Here is a 26,611-nt window from a genome sequence, read left to right as displayed (position 1 = left end):
ACCCCAGTATCTGTGGATACACAAGCATACCCATGCCCCGAAGTGATAAGGTCATAGAGACCTTCCCACTGTTTGGTGACTAAATTCCACATCTGAACCTTCGCTTGAGGCTGACGTGTCTCATCCAGAGCCTGCAACGAAAGGTGATGATTCAAAATGACAGGATTTTTTGAGTTCTGTGGCACAGTAAGATGATTGATGGTGTACAAAGCTTTTGCCAACTGACTGTGTGGGGTTTTACCCTACATTCCCCATTTTTGTTTCTGAAGAACCCGCTTCAGAGTACCACAAGCATCTTCTACAATAGCCTGACCAGTCGGAGCATGAGGGATACCAAACCTGTGTGACACACCCCACAACTGCAGGAACTGCCAACATCTTCTGTGATGCATAAGCAGGATCATTGTCTCCTTTCCACAAATCATACAGAGGAGACAGTTGTGTGTTGGTCAGTCCCAAGTACGGACGGAACCAAGTGATGACACCTACCAGTTTCTGGGTCTTCAGCTTCAGTGTCTTCACCAAATGTACAAATTGCACCTCCTGGTGTCGGATTGTCTATTCCAAAATTTTGACCCCCAAATACTTCCAAGGAGGTTTTTGTTGAACCTTTTCTGGAGCCACCTGCAGCCCATGAGGATACAAAGTATTGAGCAACTGAGGCTTAATCCTCAGCAGCTCGTCCTGGATGCAGCCACTAAAATGTCGTCCATATAGTGGTAAAGATGGGCATCAGAAAACTGCTTGTGAACTCCAGACAAGACACAGGCCACATACCATTGGCATATGGCTGGAGAATTTTGCATTCCTTGGCGCAAAACTTTCCATTGATATCGCTGTGTGGGCTCAGCATTGTTAATTGCAGGCACCGAGAAGGCAAATTTTGGTCTGTCATCAGGATGCAAAGGAATTGCAAAAAACAATCCTTCAGATCCACAATGAGGACCGGCCAGTTTGCAGGAAGCATGGTAGGTGACGGCACGCCCGCCTGCAATGTTCCCATGCTTTCCATCATGGCATTGACCTTTCGGAGACCTTGTAACAACTTCTATTTCCTGTATTTTATCTTGATGCAGAAGACAGGAGTGTTCCAGGGACTGGTAGAAGTGTCCAGATGACCCTGGTCCAACTGCTCCTGCACCAGATTTTGAAGGTGTCCTAGGGTGACGTTATGATGCTTGTGTCCCCATTCATGTGTTCTCTTAATGCTGGATATCATGTTCTGGGCCTTTAAGATTAGCTCTAAAAAGTGAAAGTTTTGTTTGGGTATTCTTATCAGCCTGGCGGGACACAGAGAGACTGCGGGTCTTGATTTTGCTGCTTTTGCTTTTTGCTTCGCTCTCTCTCTCTCTGCTCTCGCTTCTGCTTGCTTTTGCTCCTGCTCATTAACTAGTTTAGCTAAACAGTCCAAATTCCTTCCTGGACTGTTTGTCCTCTCCTCTTTTTCGACCATCTCAAACCTGCTCCGGACTGGGACCTGAGAACACCGAGAGTTTGCACCTTGTGGCTGCAGCAGCTGCCCCAGCGCCGGAGGGACTGAGAACAGAGCGACCACCCCCGAGAGAGACTTTCTGAATTTGTCACCTTTTTCAGAGTGGTGTCATCTGGTATTGTTCATTCTGTGTGCTGGGGGTGCTGTGCCTGTTAAATAAACAGGTTCTTTCCACTTCTCTCTGAGGAATCCTTCCCAAACCAGTTGGGGGAGGGGCCGTGTGGGTTTGCTTTCTGGAGGGGCCCCCTTTGGAGATTCTCTACCAAATTTACCCTAAACCGGGACAAAATTTGGCACCCAACACGTGGGGCTCGAGCGAGAGTGGAAAAACCCTGTTTTGAGTGCATTTTGGTTGCCATTACTCTGTGTTTGTATAAAGCAGTCAATAGCCATGCTTTTTGAATTCATAATGTCTGTTGGGGTGAAGGCTTGCATGCATTTCTGGTCCCGAGGGTTTTTTGGGATTTTAATAACTCTGTGGTCCCTAGGTTTATTTTCTTACCCAGAAATAGCTCTAGTATTGTCTGTAGTTTTTATAGCAGAGGGGCAGTGACCAGAATTGCTATCCTGCTGGGCTTGGTGGTAATGATGTGTAAAAAGTTTATAAACATGCTGGGGTCTGCTCCAGGTATGAAGGGTTCGTGGCTATGGTTATGCATCCAGTTTGTTAGAGGAGGAGCAGCAGGGGATCAGGCATTTCAGCCTTTGCTTTCCTTCTTCTCCTATGAATCTGTTGCATCACTATTGCAACAGATGTTGAGTTGATGTTGAGTTTCCCCTGAACGTTAAAGAGACCATCTTTCTGGTATTCAATCTGGTAACCTTCCTCTATACAGCTTGCTGCTTCTCTAGGATGAGGGCTGAGATTTCTAGATGGGCTGATGAGACCCCTGACTCAGGAGTTGACCCCAGTGTGGAAAATCCTAAGTGGTGTGGGAAATGGAAGGATATGGTCGAAATCCTGAAGGAGTTCTCTGACCCTATAATCTGGGATTTTCCCCATGAGCAAATTCAGAACCCAGCTGAGGTGGGAAAATATCTGAAAGAGAAGTACCGGAATGAGCCTAGGGAGAGGAAGGTTATTGCAGTGAGCTGGGCCCTGGCTTGTGCTCATCGCTCACTGCTAGATCCTGTCGGGCAGCAGACAGAGGCAGGGGGGCAGGGAGATAAATCAGCAACTATCCCGGTGACTGAGGCTGCAGCCAACAGCCCAGGCTCGAAGCCAGCAGCCAAACCAGATAGTGAGCCTAAGCCAGCAGCTAAACCAGAAAATAAGCCTCAACCAATGGCTGTTGTTGCCACTACTAGAAGTGGGAAATGCATGGACAAGACCAATTGACCAGTGGATGATGAGGATGATGATGATGAAGGAGAAGGAACCTCAATGCCTCCTGACATAAAATCAGGAGTCAAAGCAGCAGGTGCATCAGATGCAAATATTGAGTCCTTTTCCCTGAAGGACCTTCGTGGCTTATGGAAGGATTCCATGTGGGGACGGGGCCTGTTTCTATTGCTGGTATGACAGGATTTTACTTTGGTGGAAGCTGAGGTGAGCCTGACTGGAAATGAATGGAAGTAACACCCTATTGTGACAGGCCCAGAAGCCCCATGCATTTTAGGTATAGACTTCCTCCGAAGTGGCTATTTCAAAGACCCAAAGGGACTCAGATGGGCATTTAGAAGAGCTGCTGTAGAGACAGAGGGTGTCAAGCAGTTGAACAGCTTGCCTGGACTGTCAGAAAACCCATGTGCAGTAGGACTCCTGAAGGGAGAAGAGCAACAGGTGCCAATTGCCACTTCCATAGTGCATCAACGACAGTATAGAACCACTCGAGATGCTGTGATCCCCATCCAAAAGATGATCCAAGAGCTGGAGAGCCAAGGTGTGGTCAGCAAGACCCACTCACCCTTCAACAGCCCCATTTGGCCTGTGCGAAAATGTGAAGGAGAGTGGAGATTGACTGTGGACTACCGTGCATTGAATGAAGTGACTCCACCACTGAACGCTGCCGTGCCAGACATATTAGAGCTCCAGTATGAGCTGGAGTCCAAGGCAGCAAAGTGCTTTGCCACTATAGACATTGCCAATGCATTTTTCTCCATTCCTCTGGCAGCACAATGCACCTCATTTTGCCTTCACATAGAGGGGAGTGCAGTACACCTGGAACCGACTGCCCCAGGGGTGGAAGCACAGCCCCACCATCTGCCATGGACTGATCCAGGCTGCACTAGAAAGGGGTGAGGCTCCAGAACATCTGCAGTATATTGATGACATCATTGTGTGAGGGGAACACAGCTGCAGAAGTGTTTGAGAAAGGGAAGGAAATCATCCAAATCCTCCTGGGAGCTGGTTTTGCCATTAAAAAGTCAAGGTAAAGGGACCAGCTCGTGAGATTCAGTTCCTGGGAGAGAAGTGGCAAGATGGACTGTAGTAAACCCCATACATTTAGCAAAAGCACCATGGAGAATCTAACAAAAGGGATGCTGACACAGCAGCAAGGAAGCTTCCTGACTCCATGGACATCTGCCCTATAAACTGTCTCTATAACCATGTAAGGCAATGCCGTGGTAGCCTTTACCTATCGGTCATTTTATGGTCCCCCTACTCCCTTGCCATTGGTCAAGTTGGGATGCTTGCCAAGCCTATAAAAGTAGCATGCTGTACCCTACTAGCTCAGAAGAAGAAGAGCTGAGACCATTCATGGACCCCCAGATAAAGCCTTCTCTGTGGAACAGCTTCTGCCTTCTCCTCTCTCCGTCTGCTGCTGCCTCAAGCCCGGGGCTCCACTATCCAGCAAGCAAAGAGCTGAGGTCCTAAGAGCTGCTAATCACTATAGAGCTGAATATCACCAGACTTGCTAGAAAGGTAGCCCCGCGGCATTGGCCTGAGTTGGCTTCGGGACCCAGTCCCTCCTCAGGGACTGAGATCCTGAGCACCAAGGCTCTGCTTCATGATAAGGCTGATCGGAGGCCTTATTAATGGACGGCATCAGATTCCTACAGACGTAATTCCTACAGATCACAGCAATGTCTCCACCCACCAATAAGAAAGAAACACAAGCTTTCCTAGGTGCCATAGGCTTTTGGAGGATGCACATTCCTGAGTACAGTCAGATGATGAGCCCTCTTTACCTGGTCACCTGCAAGAAGAACGAGTTCCACTGGGGCCCTGAGCAGCAACAAGCCTTTGCCCAGATCAAGCAGGAGATTGTTCATGCAGTTGCCCTTGGCCAGTCAGGACAGGACCAGAGGTGAAGAACGTGCTCTACTCTGCAGCCAGGAACCATGGCTTGTCTTGGAGCCTTTGGCAGAAGGTGCCTGGGGAGACTTCAAGGCCGACCACTGGGATTTTGGAGTCGAAGCTACAGAGGGTGAGAAGCCAACTACACTCCCACAGAGAAGGAAATCTTGGCTGCCTATGAAGGAGTCCAGGCTGCCTCAGAGGTGATTGGCACGGAAGCACAACTCCTCCTGGAACCCCGACTACCGGTGCTGGGGTGGATGTTAAAAGGAAAGGTTCCCACCCCCCCCCACACCACTGACACTACATGGAGTAAACGGATTGCTCTTATCCCACAGTGTGCCCATACTGGAAACCTGAATCGCCCTGGGATTTTGGAGATAATTAGAAACTGGCCGGAAGGTGAGAACTTTGGTCTTACTGATGAAGAGCCACAAGAACCAGTGACATGGGCTGAAGAGGCTCCTCCCTATAACCAACTGCCCCCAGAGGAAACGCACTACGCTCTGTTCACTGACGGTTCCTGTCGCATTGCAGGGATGAACCACTAGTGGAAAGCAGCCGTATGGAGCCCCACACGACAGGTTGCAGAGGCCGCTGAAGGAGAAGGTGGATCAAGTCAACATACAGAACTCAAAGCTGTTCAGCTGGCCCTGGACATTGCTAAGGGAGAGAAATGGTCAAAGCTCTACCTCTACACTGATTCATGGATGGTAGCCAGTGCTCTGTGGGGATGGCTGGAGTGGTGGAAAAAGGCCAACTGGCAGCGTAGGTGTCATGGTTTGATGCTGGCACAACGCCAGTGCCCCCATGAAAATATATGCTCCCTGGTGTCTGCTGTGAGATGTGACCAGGAATAAGCAAAGCAGGCCCCCACTTAGAAATAAAGAAAAGAAACCTTTATTAACTAAACTACAACTCTAAGTAACAATAAACACACAGGGAAAATGAAAACTTTCCAAAAACATTTCCTCCCCCTCCTATGAAATTTCCAATACATCTACCCCCAAATCTCCAACTCTCAGTCCATCACCACGCTTTAGGTAATCAATTCTCAGTTCATCAAGAGGAGAGGAGTCCTTCTCGTGCCATAGGCTTCCCCAGGAAACACTGCTGAACCTCGTGAGTTTCCACGTCACTCCGGGCACCACCCGGAGAACATCTGCCATCGTGACATCTTCCTTCCATGTCCAGTGCTCTCACCACTGCACATGGATCAGAGCTGCTTCTAGAGTTGTCCTTTTAAGGATGCTTTGTCTCGTTCCAAAAAGGGCACAGTCGCACCTTTGGGACACCTGTGCCCCCCAAATTTCACCCCTTGGGGCCGAGGCGTACCAACACTGAACCCTCTTGGCTCTGAGCCATTGCCTCCCCCTGGATGCAGTCTCTGGGTCACAGGAAACATGGTTCTGTCCATGGCCATACAGGAAAAGTCCAGCTAAGGCCACTCCATCATCTCTTCCCACCTAAGATTCTTCTCTACTCTCCTGACATCTTTCACTTGCCCAGACCTTCACACTTGCATATTTCCTTCCTCCATTTCATCTCTTATCTCTCTTCTAGGAAAGGTTAATGTTCTGCAAAGTTTTCCTTGTCCAAAAAAGGGTTCAAAGCTCGGGCTCTGCCCACCCAAAGCTCCCACAGAGGCCGGGCCCCTTCTCGCTGCATCCCCCCGCCCTTCTCGGCCAGCCGGGCTGTGCTGCCAGCACAGGATATCAAATTTCACGGTGGCACAGGCGCTCTGTCTCTCTCTGTCTCCTGGGGGGGAGGTGTGGCTGCCCGATGCGTCTCAGTGCTCTTCCACCCTTCCATCCTCGGGCCAGGCCTACCTCACCCAGCCCCAAATCAGGCAGGAGCTGGGCAGGGGAGGCCCGACCTGCTTCCCTCGTTGGAACCCAAGAGAGCTTCCCTCGGGAGTGCTCTGCTTTTAAACCCCTGAGTTCTCAGAGGCGTATCCAATGTCCCCAGTGGTCAAACCAGGTGCCAGTATTCAAATGTGAGCACCTATTGGCCTGACCACTTCATATCCCAGAAAACTAACTTCCTCTCAAACCGTGACATCTATATAATCTCAGTCCAGTTTATCCCAGTCTGTAGGAACCCAGTCCATTTGATCCCAATCCATATTTGATCCCAGTCCATATTTGATCCCTGTCCATAGCTTATCCTAGTCCACATATGATCCCAGTCCATAAAATCTGTCATATTTGATCCAGGCCATATTTGATCCCAGTCCAAAGTTGATCGCAGCCCTGATTTGATCCCAGTCCAGTTTATCCCAGTCCATAGTTCATTTTAGTCCATATTTGATCCCCGTCCCAATTCATATTTGATCCCAACCCGTATTTGATCTCAGTCTGTATAAGCTCAGTCCAGTTTATCTCACCCTGTAGGATTCCAATCAATAATTGATCCAAGTCCATATTTGATCCCAGTCCCTATTTGCTCCCAGTCGCTATTTGATCCAAGTCCCTGTGTGATCCTAGTCCATATTTGATCCCAACCCCTATTTGATCCTAGTCCACGTTTGATCCCAGTCCGTGTTGCCCTGCACACATTCCAACAGTCTGCAATTCCAGCTCCCAGCCAGGAAAAGATGTTCCCGCCCTTGAAGGGAAATGGAGAAAAATCCTACAGACACATTTCCCTGCCAGTCTTCAGGACTTCAGCGCCTGGGACTGGGAAATAAAATAATAATTGGGAAATAAATAATAAATAATCAGGGGAGGGTCTGTGGGGACATAGGGGTCATCTATATCAGGGCAGGGGTCAATTAAATCAGGGCAGGGGTCAATTAAATCAGGGGAAGGGGACAGCTAAATCAGGGCAGGGGTCAATTTAATCAGGGGAAGGGGAATTAAAACAGAGAAAGGTCAGTTAAATCAGGGGAGGGTCTTTGGTGGCAGGGGTCAATTAAATCACGGGAGGGGTCAATTAAATCAGGGCAGGGTCTCTGGTGGTCCGTGGGTCCAGGGAGACACTGAGAGAGAAACAGAGCAGGCAAAGAGAGGCAGGAGAGAAAAGGGACACAAAGACAATGAGCTGAGAAGGCGGCACTCTGCAAACAGAACTGCAACAGACTGAACATGAACGGGAGAGAAATCAGGAAGTCTCAGAGTTTTATTTGCTGTCAAAGACATCCCACACACCCAGCCCCACACAATCTCCATCCCACCACTCTAATTGAGACCCCACGACTCTAAATCACCTCCCAGCCTCATGTCAGCCTGATGGCTGCGGAATCGAGTGAGTTTGGCATGGGATTGAGTTCTTTGAGGTGGGTTTGAGCTCTTTTTGGGGTCAGATTGAGCTTTTTTCACTGGGATTTGAGTGGTTTGGAGGTGACAGATCCATTCCTCTTGGCTTTTGCAGTGCAAAGAGATGAAGAAAAGAAAAAACTTGGGGTGAAATTAAAAGTAGAAGAAGCCAGGTGTGTTCTCAACATGGATCACAGGGAATGTGGCTCACCTGGGCTGTGGCCAAAGTGCCTCCTCCAGTGGGGGAAGGAGCTGGAGCAGCGCACGAAGCTCTGCCTGCACTCGGGGCACTCACAGGACTTCCCTTAGTGGTGCTGAAATAAACAGGGCCAGGAGACTTCTCCTGTGTAATGCCTTTATTAAAAAGTGATCAGCTCAGGATTGGGCGGCTCGACAGTCTGCAGTGTTCGTCGTCTCTCCCAAGGCGACTCAGAGGAGGAGGATATGCGCAGCTCTGTCCACCAGGGGCAGAGCTGGGGGAAATCCAGGCCTCATGGGAGCCTTTACGGCGTGATGTCCCCGTCAGATGGTGCCTCGGTCCGCGTCTCCAGAGCCCCCAGTCCTGGCCCGGGGGATCTCGAGGACAGGGTGAGGAACGATGAAGGTTTCCCGCATCTCTGCAGGCTCAGCACTTGGTTCCTCACGTCCAGACATCACTCCAGTCTCTCAACTCTTAGGTGGCTCGTTGTTTTTGGGGTTTCTCCATGAGTTTGGAGATGGGGGTCCCACAAAGCATTCTGGTCTTGCGAGTCACTTTGCATAACCCCCCCCCACCTTCTCAGGTGTCTTCCCTATTCTGAGAAAGGTAAAACTTAGCTTCGGGCAGTCCCCACCCAGGAGAAGGGCCATTACCTCGCCCCAGCCAGGGCTTTTACTAATACAAAAACAACCATTAACGACAACGACCCGTGATTACAATAACAAAACACACAGAACTTGGGCAGGGCCAGTGGTCTGGCTGCCTTTTTGAAACTTTTTCTCATAAAAAAATATTAACCGAGTTTTTGTTCATAACAGTCCCCCCTCTTTTTCTTTGATCGAGCTTAAACTCTAAGCTCGCATCAACTCCCGATTTTTGTTTTGAATCTACTATAAATCTCTTGTGCACTTTGGTAATCATGGTTACTTAACCTTGTTACTTTCCTTGGTTTCTTCAGGTTTGTCCTCACGGCAAACACTATTTTACTAAAACAGATAAACAAGCATAGTAAAAAGAGCAATCCTCCAAGTACACACACAGTGAGAAAAACTACCTTCTCCCATACATCTTTTTTGAAAATCTTTAGGTTCTCCCACCCACTGGGATCAAGTGTAGGAGTTTGATCTTCATTATTTACACATGCTAACCTTTTTATTTCGTTTGAAATGTTCCTAATAATTGAATTCTTTATTTTTAATACTGCCTGGAGCCGAATAACTTTGTTTAACATAGATATTGGGATCCGAATTTGGCTTTTACAATTTTGGACTTTCTCAATTTCTATTCCACTTTGCTTGTTCTGTTTAATTTCTCCCAACAAATCATTATATATAGGAACTCCCAAACTTGATCCAGTTTCTTTGGGCAACAAGAAAATTGGTTTTATCACTCTAGCGGCGCAGCTGCCAGACAAGATCAAATCTAGGGGTTTAAGGCTCCCCTGAAATGTGTTCCAAGAGGAGTTTATCTCTTTTCCAGTACACTCATATAAATACTTGTAACAAACAATTTTTCTTACCATTTTCACCATTTCTTTGCTTTTTACTAGATCTGCTGAGCTTGTTTCAGCAGCATCCCATTCAAAGCACAACCAGGCTTCCCCTATAGGGCACTCTCCTAGGAGTGGCATCCTAAAAGTGGCAGTATTGTATACTATCCAATACACTCTCTTATTCTTTTTGATAAAAGACCAATTGGGAGAGGTTAACACAATCAGGGTTAGAACTGATGTGGACTCTCGACAAGGAGCTCACTTCCTCCTCACAGAGGGGTTGGTAGCATTCATTGCACAGCTTAGCTGGGCTCCCCTGAGCACCACCAGCAATCAAAGCCATCAGCACTACCCTTCCCAAGAGTCCGGTATGGGTCATCTCACACAGCCTACCCACCCGGCCTTGCCTCTTGGGGAACTTTACTGAGGAAAAGCTTCCAAGCTCTTTAGAGTCCCTTCTACCCGTTTCTCTGGTTACACCTCTCTTGGTCTGTTCCCTGCCAATTTTGCTTTCCCCTACCAGGGGAGTGTTCTGTAGAGGATTAACCTGGAGTCTTTAGAAATAAATTTGGGAACTTAACCAGAATTACTTATTTACAGTCTTAAACTTTTTACCAACATAGTTTACACAGAACAGTCTTAAAACATTTTAAGCAATATTAGAACTCTTAACAAACAATTTTTTTCCCACACAGTTCAGTCTTTTTGACTCTTCCTTCTGAGAGTCAACTTTAAATCCTTTGGTCCTTTTACCACAGTGTACTCAGGTGATTTAGCTTGTGAAGCAGATGAATCTCGTCCAGCGCCGGGGGGTGAGAGTGGTGTAGACTCTGGTCCAATGCCAGAGGGGGAAGCTGATGTTGGATCCAGTCCCGTACCTGGGGGTGAGACTGGCCCTTTTATTCTTGTGATATGAGTCCAACCATTTTCTTTGGTCCGCACACCTGAATTTGTGATCAGGAGCACCTGGAAGGGGCCTTCAAATTTAGGCATTAATGTTCCCGTAGTCCATGATTTTATCAAAACCCAATCTCCTGGACTAATGTTGTGAACCTTTGTGTCGAGAGGGGAAGTTTGAGGAAGGTATCCTTTCTTTCTAAGTCCCTCCAGAGTTCTTCCAATTATTTCTAAATACTTTCTGGTAGCTTCTTCCCCTTCCAGATAGTCTCCTGTGCTATAAGGTGTTAACAAGAATGGCAGCCCAAGCATCATTTCATAAGGTGAAATTCTTATGTCAGCCCGAGGTCTTGTTCTGATGCGCAATAGCGCTAGGGGCAAACACTTCAGCCAATTCATCTTTGTTTCCTCAATCAATTTAGTTAATACATTTTTGAGAGTTTTGTTCATTCGCTCCACCCTCCCAGAACTCTGGGGGTGCCACGGAGTATGCAACCTCCATTTCATTCCTAAAGCCTCAATTATATTTTGTAATGTTTGGGACACAAAATGTGGACCTCGGTCTGAGTCTATGGTGTTCACAATACCATATCTGGGGATAATATTCTTGAGGATTGCTTTTGCCACGACTTGAGCTGTTTCCCTCCTGGTCGGGAAGGCTTCTACCCAGTGTGTGAGATGATCAACTATAACCAGTAAATATCTGTATCCTTGCACTGGGGGCATTTCAGTGAAATCTATCTGTATGCTTTGGAAGGGTCTCAAGGCTAATTCCCTTCCTCCAGGTGCTACTTTTCTCATAACTTTCTGGTTCACTTTTTGACAAATGATACACCCTCTGGTAACAGCTTTAGCCAGGCTATATACCCCGATGCATAGGTTATTTCTTAGGAAATGATCACATAGTCCTTGGACTCCCCAGTGAGTTAATTTATGTAGTTCTGTTAGCACTGTCTGAGCCAGTGCTTTATTCAAAAACACCCGTCCATCTGAGGTTAACCACTCTCCCTGTTGTCCTTGATGTAATTTTAAATCTTTTATTGCTTCTAATTCTTCTTCATTAAATATAGGTTCCTCCCCTTTTTCAGGTGTCGTTTTTGTCTTCAAAATTTTTACTGGATCCCCTGGTTCTAGAGCTGCTTCTTTGGCTATCTGATCAGCCAGTCGGTTTCCTTTAACTTCTAAACTGTCTCCTCTTTGGTGCCCCTTTATATGGACCACTGCTATTTCTATAGGTTTTTGTAGGGCCTCTAGTACTGATCGGACTAGGTTCTCATGGGCTAAGCTCTTTCCCTTTGAACTTAAATACCCACGTTCCTCCCGTATTTTCCCAAATGTATGAACTGTCCCATATGCATATTGGGAGTCCGTATAAATGGTTCCCCGGTCCCCCTCCAGTAAGTCCAGTCCCCTTTTCAGGGCATATATTTCACAACTTTGGGCTGACCAGCTTGGAGATAGTTTCCCTTTTTCTGCAATTTGTAATGTTTCTCCATCTATAATGGCATAACCTGAAGCTCTTTTTCCATTTACTACCCTCGAAGAGCCATCTATGAATAAGCTTCTTCCAGTTGCTAGAGGCTGATCTTCCAAATCTTCTCTTACTTTTGTTTGGAGATAAACCAATTCTAGACAATCATGTTCTAAATTCTCTATAGGCTCTCCCATTAGGAATTGTGCTGGATTGAGGGCATTTGATGTGATAAATTCTAAGTCCTCTGTATTCATTAGTATTATCTCATATTTTAATATTCTAGCATCGGTTAACCACTGCGGAGCTCTCTGTCTCAGTACTGCCTTAAGATCATGAGGAGTATGCACTTTAATTTTTCCCTGTAAGGTCAATTTTTGAGTCTCTTCTATCAGGATTGCAGTTGCTGCTACTGCCTGTATACAAACTGGCCAGCCTCTAGCCACTGGATCTAACAATTTGGATATGTAAGCCACGGGTTTCCTGCACCCTCCCCACTCTTGAGTTAATACTCCATAGGCTATACCTCCTTCTGCACTCACAAACAGATCAAAGCCCTTCCTGAGGTCTGGTAAGCTTAGGACCGGGGCAGAAGACAATTTGTTTTTTAAGTTTTCCAATTGTTGATCATCTTCAGCTGTCCAAATTAGGGGTTCTGGATCTACTAGTTTATTATACAGAAATTTCACACTCTGTGTGTATTGATCCAACCATAACTTACAATACCCGAACAAGCCCAGGAGTTTTCTCACATCTCTTTTCGTTTTTGGGGCCGGGAGAGCTAAAATACCTGAAATTCTGTCAGGGCTTAGTTTCTTATACCCTCCCCCTATTATGTGCCCCAAGTATGTTACTTCTGATTGCACAAATTGTAGTTTCCCTTGGGAAACTTTTAGTCCTTTCTCCCCCAGAAAATTCAAAAGTTTAATACTAGTTTGCCTGACCTGATCTTTTTCCTTTCCTGATACCATCAGGTCATCAACATACTGCAAGATCTGCACTTCTTGTTCAGGGACAAATTGTTCCAACAAACTCTCTAAAGCTTGACCAAAGAGATTGGGGGATTCAGTGAACCTCTGTGGTAATCGGGTCCACCTTAGCTGTTGTCTTCTTTTCGTACTCGGGTCCTCCCATTCAAAGGCAAACCAATCCCTACATTCTGCTGCCAGAGGACATGCCCAGAAAGCATCCTTCAAATCTATGACAGTGAACCAAGCATGTTCTCTTGGAATTCTGCTTAGGAGACTATATGGGTTGGGCACAACTGGATGTCTGGCAATGGTTCTTTTGTTGACTTCCCTCAAATCTTGTACCAGCCTATATTTCCCTTCAGCCTTTTTAACTGCCAGTATAGGGGTATTATGCGGTGACATGCAGGGTTCTAAAATTCCCTCCTGCAACAGTTGCTCGATAACTATAGCAAGCCCCTTCTTTCCTTCTAGGGAAATCGGATACTGTTTAACCCGTATGGGTGAGGTATCATCCTGCATTTTTATTGTTATCGGTGGAATGTCTAATAAGCCTCTCTTTCCCCCCTCAGCCCATACCTCAGGATTTATTTCTGCAACATCTCCTTGAGACAGCTTCATCACTTGTACTACCATCCTCCCTTCCCTTGGAACAATCCCAACCCCCAAATGGACTTGCAGATCCCTTCCTAACAAACTTTTTTCTAAGTTAGGCAGATAAAGAAAATTAGCTTTACATTGCCTTGAGTTTCCAATTATTTTCACTTCTTCAATCACCGATGCTCTAAATGGTCTCCCCTCTGCACCCAATACTTCACAAAATTGTCTCCCAATTTCCATACCTTGTGGTATTTTGTTGAGACAGGACTTATCTGCCCCTGTATCAACCAAAAATTCAAATTCTTCATTTAGGGGTCCCACTTCAAAGTTTACCAAGGGCTCTTCTAGATGTTTCATCGGGTCTCCTATAGTAAAAAGCCCTTGATACCCCTAGTCCTCCCCCTTAAGAATCCTTCCTAAATTGTCCTGTTCCTTGGCTATTGCCTCATCGAGACTGAGCTTTTTACAAAACCTCCTGGTGTGTCCTGCCTCCCCACAGTAATAACACTGTCGTCCTCTCAAAGGGACTTCTTGAGGTCTCCCAACCCTTCGTGCCCCGGTCAGTACTGGCCTACCTCTGCCTCCCCCTGATGGTGGGCCCGCCTCTCCTGCACTTTCTCTAGCTACTGCAACCATGATCTTAGCCTTGGCCTTGGCTTTATCTTCCTCCCTCCTTAAATACACCTTCAATGCCTCTTTTAATAACTCATTAATGTCCTTCTCTTGCCAATCTTCCATCTTTTCCAGTTTTCTCCGTATATCAGTCCAAGATTTGGTAACAAATTGGACTTTTAGTAGCATTTGACCTTCCGGGGTGTCTGGGTCTATTCTAGAGTACAACTGAAAGTTCCGCCTTAGGCGATTAAGCCAGGCAGCAGGAGCTTCATCCTTCTCTTGTGTACCCTCAAATGCCAATTGGGTGTTAGTTCCTTTGGGAACTGACTCTGATCCCCCGTATTATCAAAGACCTATATTCCCTCATGGCCTTCCTCCCCTCCTCCTGATTAGGGTTCCAGCTGGGATCCGTTAGTGGCAATTTCTGTTCACCTGTTGGCACCTGGGGTCCTGGACTGTTATCTTTCTCCCAAATTTTTATGCCAGCCGCCCTTATCATCTGGACCTCTTCTGGGGAAAATAATATACTCAGGATGGAATTCATCTCCTCCCAAGTGTAGATATTTGGACCTAGAAATTGATCCACTTGGTTGGCTATGCCCACTGGGTCCTCAACTAAATGCCCCAACTCTTTCTTGAGTCCTCTCACCTCAGAAGCAGTTAGGGGAGCATTCACAAAACCAACACCTCCCGCCACTCCTCCCATAGGAACCTCTCTGAGGGGAAAGAGTCTCTCTGCCTTGGAGGTCTTGGATCTGGTGCTACAGTATGGCCCATCTTCAGATGCCAAACTACTTTGAGGGACATCTGGGTTACCCTGAATGTTCTGCCCATCAGCAGGTGTATTTGCTGATAGCTGTTTATCGGGCGAGGAGGCATTTGTGTCCCAGGTAGAAGGAGGTAAAGGGACAGCAATAGGAGGGGGAGAGGGACCTGAGTAGATATTAATCGGAGCTGGAGAAGGGGTGGAGAATGCAGCAGGTGGAGTAGGCACTTGTGGTGGTGCAGAAGGAACTGGAGGAGATCCTGGGTTTATCATAGCAGAAGCTGCAGAGGTAGAAGGAGGAGTTTGAGCAGGTGGTAATGAGATGGCAGCCGGGGGAGGAACCGGACCTGCCATTTGAGGTGCTTGAAGAAGAGGATTATAAAGTGGAGGGGCAGAAGGAGGCAAATAATCCAGGGGGTTCCATCTTTTACTAGTCCTATCATCCCCTCCTTCATTCCTCTGTACCTTACAAATTCGCACCCCTTCATCCTCAACAGCGCTCTTTACCCAGCAAGCTACATACAATAATTGCTCAGGATCAGTATCCCCTCGAGCTGTCAGATAATTATTTAATTGTTGGCACATCCACTTATCCTTTGTCCCACACCAAGGCCATCCTCCTTGCAACTCTAATTCTGGCCACGCTTCCATACAATAATGGATCATTTTCACTTTATCTAATCCCTCCGTGGCCTCTATAGAATCCCATTTTACTAACAGTTCTCCTAAGGGACTACTAGGAGGTATATCCCTCAGTCTCTTGCCAGTCTTTTTACTACTACAACATCCCATTTTTCAGGTTTCAATAAAAAAAATCCCGAAGGTGCCTCTACTGACCAGGAATTTCAAAAAAAACCTTCCTTGAGGAGCTCCAGCCTCCTCCACTGAACTTCAAATTTACTGCCTGATGCTCAGGACTTTATACTGAAACAACTGCCCAATCTCTTGATTGCCCAACTTCCCAGCATCAGGTCTTACATCTCTCGGGACTTAAACACAAGAAGCCACGGCCAAGAATCCGGGTCGTGCCTGACACCCTCAGTCAGGAGAAACAACTGCCTGATTTTTAGTTTGCCTAACCTGCCAATTTTTAGGCTTCACCGTATCAGGACTTAAAAGCAAACCGCAGCCTCCTTCGCTGGGGTTTGTGCCTGACTCCTTTGTCAGGACTTACTTTGCCTGCAGGGCTTGTGAACCACCCGAATCCTTCTCGGGACTGACAAATCTTACTCGAATTCTTCTCGAGACTTACAAAAGTGCCTGACCTCCCTTTGTCAGGACTTTGGGGTGCATGCCACTCATACACAGTAATTCACTCCGCACGCCCGGAGTGGGGGGGGGCCCTTTATTCCCCCGTGGGAGACGACTTCGCTCACGCTAATTCCACTCGCGTCCCCCTGTTCCTGGCCGCTTTTCTCGCGAAACGACGGAACCGCAGTACTGAGGGGTCCACTCTCGCTTCGAAGGTCCGGCTGCCGGCCCTCGTCTCACTCACACACACATGCGCACGTCTCCCACTCCCGCCACCAAGTTTCTCACCAGTCCGGTGCTCCGGTGCTCCTCTGCGTCGCTGTCCTGAGCCGGTCCCTCTGGTCCTGGTAGCCAGCTGTCCTCTGAAGATCCAAGATGGCCAGTCCTGAGTCCTCTTGCGGCGTGGCTATCCCGGACGAGGCCCCAGCTGAAATAAACAGGGCCAGGAGACTTCTTCTCCTGTGTAATGCCTTTATTAAAAAGTGATCAGCTCAGGATTGGGCGGCTCGACAGTCTGCAGCATCCGTCGTCTCTCCCAAGGCGACTCAGAGGAGGAGGATATGCGCAGCTCTGTCCACTAGGGGGAAATCCAGGCCTCATGGGAGCCTTTACGGCGTGATGTCCCCGTCAGATGGTGCCTCGGTCCGCGTCTCCAGAGCCCCCAGTCCTGGCCCGGGGGATCTCGAGGACAGGGTGAGGAACGATGAAGGTTTCCCGCATCTCTGCAGGCTCAGCACTTGGTTCCTCACGTCCAGACATCACTCCAGTCTCTCAACTCTTAGGTGGCTCGTTGTTTTTGGGGTTTCTCCATGAGTTTGGAGATGGGGGTCCCACAAAGCATTCTGGTCTTGCGAGTCACTTTGCATAACCCCCCCCCCCACCTTCTCAGGTGTCTTCCCTATTCTGAGAAAGGTAAACTTAGCTTCGGGCAAGGTCCCCACCCAGGAGAAGGGCCATTACCTCGCCCCAGCCAGGGCTTTTACTAATACAAAAACAACCATTAACGACAACGACCCGTGATTACAATAACAAAACACACAGAACTTGGGCAGGGCCAGTGGTCTGGCTGCCTTTTTGAAACTTTTTCTCATAAAAAAATATTAACCGAGTTTTTGTTCATAGCAGGTGCCTCCGTTGGTGTCGGGTCAAGTTAGAGCTCCTGGAGAAGCTCTTCCCACACTGGGGACACTTATAGGGCCTCTCCCCAGTGTAGGTGCGCCGGTGCGTGATGAGGGTGGAGTTGTGCCTGAATGCCTTCCCACAGTCGGGGCATTGGAAGGGCCTCTACTCTGTGTGAATCCGATAGTGCTGGAGCAGATGGCTGCTTGTCTTAAACCTCTTCCCACACTTGGAACACTCATGGGGCCTCTCCCCAGTGTGGGTCCTCTGGTGCGTGATCAGGCTGGAGCTCTGGCTGAAGCACATCCCACACTCTGAGCACTTGTACGGCTTCTCCCTAGTGTGTGTCCTCTGGTGCACGATCAAGTGGGAGCTCAGGCTGAAGCTCTTCCCACAGTCCTCACACGTGTAGGTCCGTTCCCCAGTGTGGGTCCTCTGGTGTACAATCAGGTTGGAGTTCCACCTGAAGCTCTTCCCACACTCCACGCATGTGTGGGGCTTCTCCCCATCATGGAGCTGCTCATGGACCACCAGCTCCGAGCTCTGGCTCTGTCTCCGGCCGCCTTCCTGGCCCAGGCTGGCTCTTTCCCCCGCAGATCCCCGCCAGCTGCGTTTGCAGCCCCTCCTTGTGCGGCATCTCCGGGGCTTTTCCTCCCCGTTGGCTTCCTGCGCCGTGGAGCCGCTCAAAACGGCCTCTTCCACCAGGTTCTGCCGCGGGCATTTGTCCTCCCTGCTCTCCATGCTCAGCTCCCGCTCTGGGGAAGGAAGGACAAGGACAGGATGGGATTTGCCTCTGTGCCACAGGCAAGGGCAAGGAGATCCCCCAGGGCTGAGCTGCAGCCGGGGCCGTGCTGGGCTGGGAGATGGAGCAGCACAGAGGGGAAAGGGGCACTGACTTCCTCCTCACCTGCCTCAGTGTCCCGGGGCATCTTCCTCTTCCTCTCAGCCTCCCTGGGGTTGGCAATGGGCAATCCTGGTTTGGTGAAAACAAGAGATGAGCACGTTTGTAGGAGTGTCGGGGGATTGGACGGTCAGGACGGACAGAGACAAGAGAGCTCTGCAGCCAGGTCGTGGAACTTGCAGTTTATTGCAAAGGGCCTGGGTGCAGGGCCCTGCTTGGAGCTGCCAGGCACAGCTCGGAGCAGGCCCAAGAGAAGAGAGGGGTAGAGAGGATGAGAGGGTAAAAGACAAAGACAGGCAAGAGCATAAGAGAGTAACGTTCCCATTACAACACAATAAATTTTCTTCTGTGTTAAATATTCTATTACTCACCAACCAATCTAGTACAAGATACAAATCCTACAGCATTTACATACAGCCTGTAGGAATCATTACATCACCATACTGTGTTACATTTTAAACCCTAAAAACTCCTCTTTGGAGTTTTTCTTCTGAGCTAGTATGGTCTGGATCTGTCTGCGAGCAGAGGGAATTGTTTCATCAACAGGGGATTACCTTCACTCAGGCCACACATTGTTTTTCAGTTGTTCACTAACTAAGGTATCGTTAAGCTTGCTTTCATTTCGATCTTCCTTATTCTTACTATATTCTCAAAATCTTCGGCCAGACAATTGTATTTAAAAGGCTTTCCTGTTTCATCTTCCCCAGCACACATTGAGTTTGAAGGTCCCTCTGCCCGAGTCCATCTCTACAAGTCACTGGCCATGTGGGCTCCAGAAAAACCTCCCAAACACCAAGATTCAGCCCTGAAAAAGCCTCCCATGATTTCCCCATCCCTGGTCCCTCCCCTCTGGTGTTCTGGGGTTCCCCCCTGTCCCAGCTGCTGGGGGTCATGCTTGGATCGGGGGTCCCCCTTCTCCTCGGTGCCCGACCTCCCCAGGCTGCTGGCAGTCCCAGCAATGCCAAAAGCTCCCCCGCTTCGCTCTCCCCATTTTGGGATGCTGGGGCTGTTTGGGCTCCCGGGCTTCCTTCTCCTCTCATTCTCTGCTTTGGGCTGCAGCGGCTCCAAGGAGTCCCCCCTGCCCCTCTCCAGGCTCTTGAGGCTCCCGCCAATGGTGGCGCTCCCCCCTCTCTGGGCTCCCCACTTTGGGCTCCTGGGGGACACAGGGCTCTGCTCCTCCAGGCTGCCTCTGCCGGAAGCCGCCATTGCCACCCCCCAATATCCCCCTGAGGGGCCTTTTCTGCTTAGCCATGGCGTTCTTCATTCTCCATATGTCGCCCCAAAACCCCAACCCAGGGAACCCCCTGGATATCCGGGTCGATCTCCCCCTCCCTGCTCACTGGTTCGATGGGGGGGCGATGATCCCACCGGTGGGGGCTGCGAATTCAGGCAGGGATCAACGGCTTGGTTCCCTCACCTCAGCCTTGATCCACCTTTGTAGCTCCTCTTCCTCTTCCTCCCACTCCTCCTTTTCAATCCCCTCTCCTCCTCCTCCTCCTCTGTTATCTGTACTTCCTTCTCCTCTTCCATCCCTCCCCTTCCATCCCTTCTCCTCCTTCTTAGTAACCCCACCTCCTTCTCCTCCTTCCATCGCTGCTCTCCTCCTTCATCCCTCCTCTTCATCCCTCCTCCCCCTTCTCCTCCTCCCTAACCTCGCCTCCTCCTCCCCCTTCATCCCTGCCCTTCCTTCCCTCCTCCTCCTCCCCCAGCAGCAGCCACACCCTCGGTGCCCCGTTCCCGCAGCCCTCGCAGCCCGCGGCAGGAGCGCGGATGGAGCCGGGACAGGTTGGGATGGGCAGCGCGGGGCTCTCGGCTGCTCCAGACACTGCGGGCAGGGGGAACCCGGCCCAGGCCAAAGGAAAGGCAAACTGGGCAAACTGGGGGCACATTACAAAGCTAAACATGCAGCGGAAAATGGAGTTGAAAGAGTTATGTTAATATTAACTCAAAACAAGGAAAACCAGGAAATTCCAAAGTTTAGGGAAGCCAAGATAAAAGAATTAAACAAGTTAGGAAGTGAACAAGATAAATCAGGGAAATAGAAATTCCTTGATGGAAGACAATTACTTATTAAAATGTGCTTCTGGGAAAATACTAGAAGACATGCATCAGAACACCCACTGGGGTAGTCAAGCTTTGTGTGATCATTTTTAAGAAACTATGGGTGCACTGGGATTTTTGGAGTAGCAAAGTAAGAAACTGAAAGATGCTTAATTTGTCAAAGGATAAATAAAAAAGCGATGAGAAAAACAAGATTAGGAGGTCGTGAGTTAGCTCGTTGACCATTTCAAAGTATCCAAGCAGAAGTTTAGATTTGTTAGGCTCTGGATTTATTGTAAAAAAACCCCATTTAATCTAGAAGAAAGAGAATATGCCATATGTCAGTCAGGAGATTTTAGGAGAATAAAAATCTTTAAAATATCAGTAACACTCAATACAAAACAAGAAAAAGGGGAAATGAAAGGGAAGGAAACAAGAGGAAAAATCAGAAATAGAGTGTGATCCTTTGCAGGTCTTGCCCCCTCTGTTCGTGGCCCAGGCGCCTGTCCCGGGTCCCGGATCGCTGCCCGCCTCAGCTCCGCCTGCCCCGGTTTCCATCCCAGGTGCGGCCTCACTGCCCAGGGCAGCTCCACCTGCCCCGGCGCTGTCGCTCAATTTGTGTGCCCTGCTCCCACTGCCTGGCCCGCGGCCGCTCTGCCGGCCATGCTGGGGAAGATGGGGGTTGCTCTGTCCTGCCGCCTGCTCCGAGGTCACCGCGCCCACCGCACCCAGGGGGTGTCCCAGCCATCCCATCCCCGGCTGCCCTGCCCGTGCCACCTGCGCTGGGCACCGCCGCTGCTGCCGGGCTCTCCCACCTGCCTTTGTACTGCCGGCAGCTGCCAGATCAGCCGCCATCAGCCATCTGGGGGCTACCCACGCTCCAGGCTCGGGCTCCACAGGAAGATCCCCCTCTGGTGATTCCGGCAGCAGACCCTGCCCACACTCCCAACGAGCCTCGGCGGGATATCCTCCCCTGACCCCGTCCTGCTCTGAGTTACGTCCCCTTGGTAACCACAGCTCCAGCTGTTCAAGGAACTGTCTCTCTACAGGAAGCACCTTATTGAAACACTAGGAGCTCAGTTAAAAGGAAGCCCTCTCCAAATTCTTTCTCAAAACACGGGAGAAAGGCTATAGAAGGTTAAAAAGTGAAAGAGTTAGATGAAGGGATTGGTGTATTTCCGTTCAGAGAGGTTCCCATGGGAGGGATGCGCTGCCCCGCCCCGCGGGAGCCACCAGCCCCCCTGCCGGCCGTGCCCGGAACTGCACCCAAGGGCAAAGCGCCGCAGCCTAAAGGCTGGGACTGGGTCCGGGCTCTGTTTGCTGTCAGTGCCGCAGCTGTTGGTGTTTGTTTGCTTTATTATACACACTAGTAAAGAACTGGTATTCCTATTCCCGTATCTTTACCTGAAAGCCCCTCGATTTCACTATTCTAAAAATTAAGAGGGATGGGGTTTGCATTCTCCATTTCAAGAGAGGCTTTTTCTGCCTTCCCGAGCAGACACCTCTCTTGTAAAGCAAGACAAGCACCCACAGGCACTGAGGGGTGCTGCAGGAGGGGCACAAGAAGGCTTTGCTGCACTTGGGCACAAAGGCACAGCAGGTGAGTGCAAGAAGGGAGCAGCAAAAGGCGAAGCTGAAGGCAAAGGCCAGGGCACAGTTCCTACAGCCCCTGAGGGATCAACCCTAGGGCCCAAGGGGGCCCCAGCACCCAGGGCACGGGCTCGGCCACAAGCACCTGGCATTGCCCTGCTCGGCAGGGGAGAGCCCACCCAAACAGCCCCTGGCAAGGAACCAGGGCTCCAGCTGCAGGGCACAAGGACACTGCAAGCACAGACAGCAGCACCCTCAGGACCAGCAAGTCCACCCCTTGATGGACATGGATTGGCAGGGCTGTCACAGCTCCCATCACACCAGGGACCCTCCACACTGCAGCCCTTGAGAACATTCAGGATGGGTCTGTGTGAAAAATGCATGTATTTTATGATTGGCTTTTCGCAAATATTTAAATGAATATTATATGTGTTGTGTTTGAAAGTAATGCTCTATTAATTCTCTTAAGTACTGTGTTAAATATAGTTTTAGGTTATAAAAATTGTTAAAGTAGAAACTATGCTATGTATGATGGTTTGTTTAAAAGAAAGGACTTGCAGCGAGATAGCAGCTGCAGGACACCTAGATCTTTCAGAGAAAAAGAATTTATTGCCTTCTTATTGGAAGGATCTAACTTCTTTTTGCCTCAAGGGCGCTTTTAGGGTTAGAGCGAAAAAGCTGATGAAGACCAGATGGAGTCCCATATTTGAATGGAATTTATGCATCATTTATTAAGAGTATGAATATGCAACGGGCTATTGTTCTTAAGGGTTCGTCCTTTGTTAGCGGTTGTCCTTTTTCGGGCTTGTGCTGCCCAGAAAAAGGTACCCGGACGTCCGTAACTCTTTGTTTTTATTGTCTCATATTGTCTTAATTCAATTTATCCAAATTGTTATTACTGTAATTGTATTACTATTCTTTTTAACCATTTTATTTCTTTTAGACTTCTAAAAATGTTAAAAACAAGTGGTTGGCGTTTTTCACAATTTGGTCGCACAGGATGGTTACCAACACCTCACTGCCGGTGCTTTAGGAGAGTCAGAGTGGGGAAGGCGCGCCCTGCCCCATTGGCAGCCTCGCTCTTTTCCCCCTGGAGTGACCGACAGACGACAGACACAGGTTACGATCTGTGGACAAAAGGAGACAATAAAACAAGGAGAAGGGAAAAAGCCTCCCTACAACTGGGGTAATTGGCCCCCTAAGAGTAGTAATGGGCAGAAAGAACCCGGGAAGGAAAAGGGATTGGTAAGTATTTCTCAGGGGGGCAGGTACAGGGGATGAATGTGTGTGAATGAGAGGAGAGCTGGTTGTCCCAGACCTGCCAAGTGAGTGCTGGCGTCTCCCACGCTGTGTTTCCGACTTTCTGTGGTAAGTGGCCAGGAAAGAGAGGAAGTGAATGTTAACAGGAGTGAGAGAATCCCCCAGCGTAACTGGGACTGGGTTTCCAAGAGGGGTTGGACCCCTCAGAGGAACGGAGCAATGTTTCCTAGCCCAACCCTCTAGGAAAGGGGACAGGAGGAGCCCCTAAAACCTGCAAGGTTGAGGGATTTATATTCCAAGAGCATCCAAGAGCAGGGTTGAGCAGAATTCTGTCAGAGTGAGGATATGCCCAAGAACACTCAGGGTGGGACAACACAGCTAGATTGAGGGATAAAAAATGCCCAAGAATATCCAGGTTTGGACAACACAGCAGAACAAATTAAATGCCCAGGAGCATCTGTAGTTGTACCACACTGCTGGGTTGAGGGACAGAAAATGCCCAAGAGCATCTGGGGTTGAACAAAACAGCTGGATTGAGGGAAAAATACCCAAGAGCATCTGGGGTTGGACAAAACAGCAGGACTGAGGGAAAATTACCCGAGAGCATCTGGGGTTGGACAACACGGCAGGATTGAGGGAAAAATTGCCCAAGAGCATTTGGGGTTGGATAACACAGCTGGGTTGAGGGATATCCAATAGCACCGGGACTGGCCAGTAGCACCTAAACTTGTAATAGGTGATGTGAAAGTAAAAGGTACCTTATTGTTGTTTTGTGGTGTGTGAGAGTGAGACACACACAAAGTCAGCCTCAACTTCCTGGGCAGGTGGGAAGGGGGGGGCGGTGGAAAGAGGAGTGAGTGACCTGCTCACCAAGCCGTAGCTCCCGAGTAGGTGGCAGCTTCTGGGCCAAAGGGTATGAGTTACCTACGCACCAGGCTGTAGCTCCCGGGTAGGTGAGGGCTTCTGGGCCGAAGAGGAGTGAGTGACCTGCAAACCAAGCTAGCGTTCCCTGGGCGTGTGAGGAGCCGTAGCTGAAGAGTGTGAAAGACATGCAGCCTCACAGGTGAATGGACACCAGAGGCAGCCAGAGTCAGGGCCCTTCTAGGGGGCCTGGTGACACTGCGACCTGGAGGTAAAGCCCAAAGCGAAAGAGGGGGCCACAAGGACCTGTGATTTCCTAGCAATAAGGATCCACTTTGTGTCTTGAGAGTGTGAAAGAATGTGTGAAAGTGAATGAGAAATAAAAGTGAGTGAATGTAGACGAATGAAAGTATAGGTAATGTAGATTGTGTGTTTTAAGCCTTACCATATCTCCTTGGAGGGAGGTGGATTGTATTGAAAAGCAGTGTGAGAAGAAGGGGGGTTTTTTTTGGGTGTAAGTAGTTGAAAGAAAAGTGGTATTTAAGTTGTTAGTAAAAAGTGAAAAACGGAAGCATGGGATGAATAGATAGAAAATTGAAAAATGAGACAGAAATCCAGTAAGGTGGATACAAGAAAAGAAAAGCAAAAATATTACCAACAGAAATACCCCAAGATAGCACTTTGGGAGTTGTTAACAAACAGAAATACAACTCTCTGCAAAATACAGGGTATGCAGAAGTTGATGAGAAAAAACATGCAAACTTATGAATTATATACTTAAAAAGAGCATTAGAAAATTTAACACAAAAGAAAGGAGTTATATATTGATTCAAGGTATGCCTTTAGAGTAGCACATACCTTAAGAAAAATTTGAAAAGGGAGATTACTTAATTAAAGAAGAAAAAGATTAGTACATGAGAAACTTATTTTCAAAATTTTAGAGCCATTAAAATTACCTAAGAAAGATAGCAATAATACATATTAAAGGACACCAAAAGGTAAAGACCCAGAAATAAGAAGAAATAATTGGCAGATCAAGAAGCTAAAGATGCAGCAGAAAATAGAGCTGAAAAAGTTAATATTAACTCCAAATGAAGAAAAATTGGAAATTCCAAAGTTTAGAGAAGCAAAAAAAAAGGGAATTAAAACAAGATACATGGCGAACAAGATAAATCGGGGAAATAGAAACATCTTGATGGAAGACAATTAGATAATAAAACACTTACTAGGGAATAGCAGAGGACACATATCAAAAAGCCCAGTGGGATACTCAGGCTTTGTGTGATCATTTTTTTCAAAGAACTGTGGGTGCACTGAGACTTTTAGAGTAGAAAAACAAGTACCTGAAAGATGTATAATTTGCCAAAGGATAAATAAAAGGGTGATGAGAAAAACAATATGAGAAGGTCGTGAGTTAGCCCGTCGACCATTTCAAAGTATTCAAGCAGATGTTTATATTTTTTTAAGCTCTGGATTTATTTGTAAAAACCGTTTAATCCAGAAGAAAAAGAGTTTACCACATGCTGGGGAGGGGGGAGGCTGTAAGAAAATAACATTTTTGAAAGGCAATAAAAGCAAAACGGGGGAAGTATAAAGCTGAGAACAAATTACCTCATCCATTCCCGTTCGTTCCCCCACTCGTTCGCACCACCCCTCCCAGCTCCTGTGTCAGCTCTGGCACAGTCCGTCTGTCCCAGTCCGGCCGCCTGGCCCGCGGCCGCTCCGCAGTTCGTGCCGGGGGTGGGGGTCTGTCCTGCCGTGTAGAGACCGTGGTTACCGCGCTGACCGCACCGAGGGGGGGGTCCCGTCTGTCCCATCCCCGGCTGCCTTGATTCTGTTGGCTCCCGCCGCTGCAGCCGGGGTCAGTCCCGGCTTTGTCTCTGCCGGATCAGCCACCATCAGCCATGTGGGGGCGATCCCCGCTCCAGCTCGGCCTGCACCGGAACAGCCCCTCGGGCCATCCCGGCTGCAGACCCCCCCTTTGGAGCCCCCAGACCCTGAGCTGTGCCGATCCCCTCGGGCCATCCCGGCTGCAGACCCCGCCTTTGGAGCCCCCAGACCCTGAGCTGTGACGATCCCCTCGGGCCATCCCAGCCACAGACCCCGCCTTTGGAGCACACAGACCCTGAGCTGTGCCGATCCCCTCGGGCCATCCCGGCTGCAGACCCCGCCTTTGGAGGACTGAGACTCGGAGCCCTGCCCCGAGCTCCGTTCCCTTGGTAACCACAGCTCCGGCTGCTCAGGGGAACTTTCTAAAGGAATCACTTTATCGAAACACTAAAAGTTCAGTTAAAAGAAAGCTCTCTCCTGATTCTTCCTAAAAATACGGGAGAAAGGCTATAGAATATAAAAATCTAAAAAGAATAGGATAAAGGGATTGGTCTATTTCCGTTACAAAAGGTTCTCATAGGAGGAGATGGATCAGAGTTTGTAAATGCTCCTTTGACTTTGTCTGAGGTCTGAAATTTTGAGAAATAAATAAAAGGGATATTTGGAGGATCCATAGGCATAGCTGAACAATTAGACCAACTTTTAGGTCCAAACATTTATACTTGAGAAGAGATGCGGTCGGTAATGAAAATAATATTTTT

The 26,611-nt window shown here is 48.6% G+C and overlaps 1 pseudogene; it reads right to left on the bottom strand.

Moving 5' to 3' along the window:
• Positions 1 to 26,611, bottom strand: part of LOC131093377 (uncharacterized) — a 1,138,058-nt pseudogene that overhangs the window by 464,989 nt on the left and 646,458 nt on the right.

Source organism: Melospiza georgiana, chromosome 25, assembly GCF_028018845.1.
Source record: "Melospiza georgiana isolate bMelGeo1 chromosome 25, bMelGeo1.pri, whole genome shotgun sequence".
NCBI classification, from domain to species: domain Eukaryota; kingdom Metazoa; phylum Chordata; class Aves; order Passeriformes; family Passerellidae; genus Melospiza; species Melospiza georgiana.
This window is presented reverse-complemented; position numbering and strand designations above follow the sequence as displayed.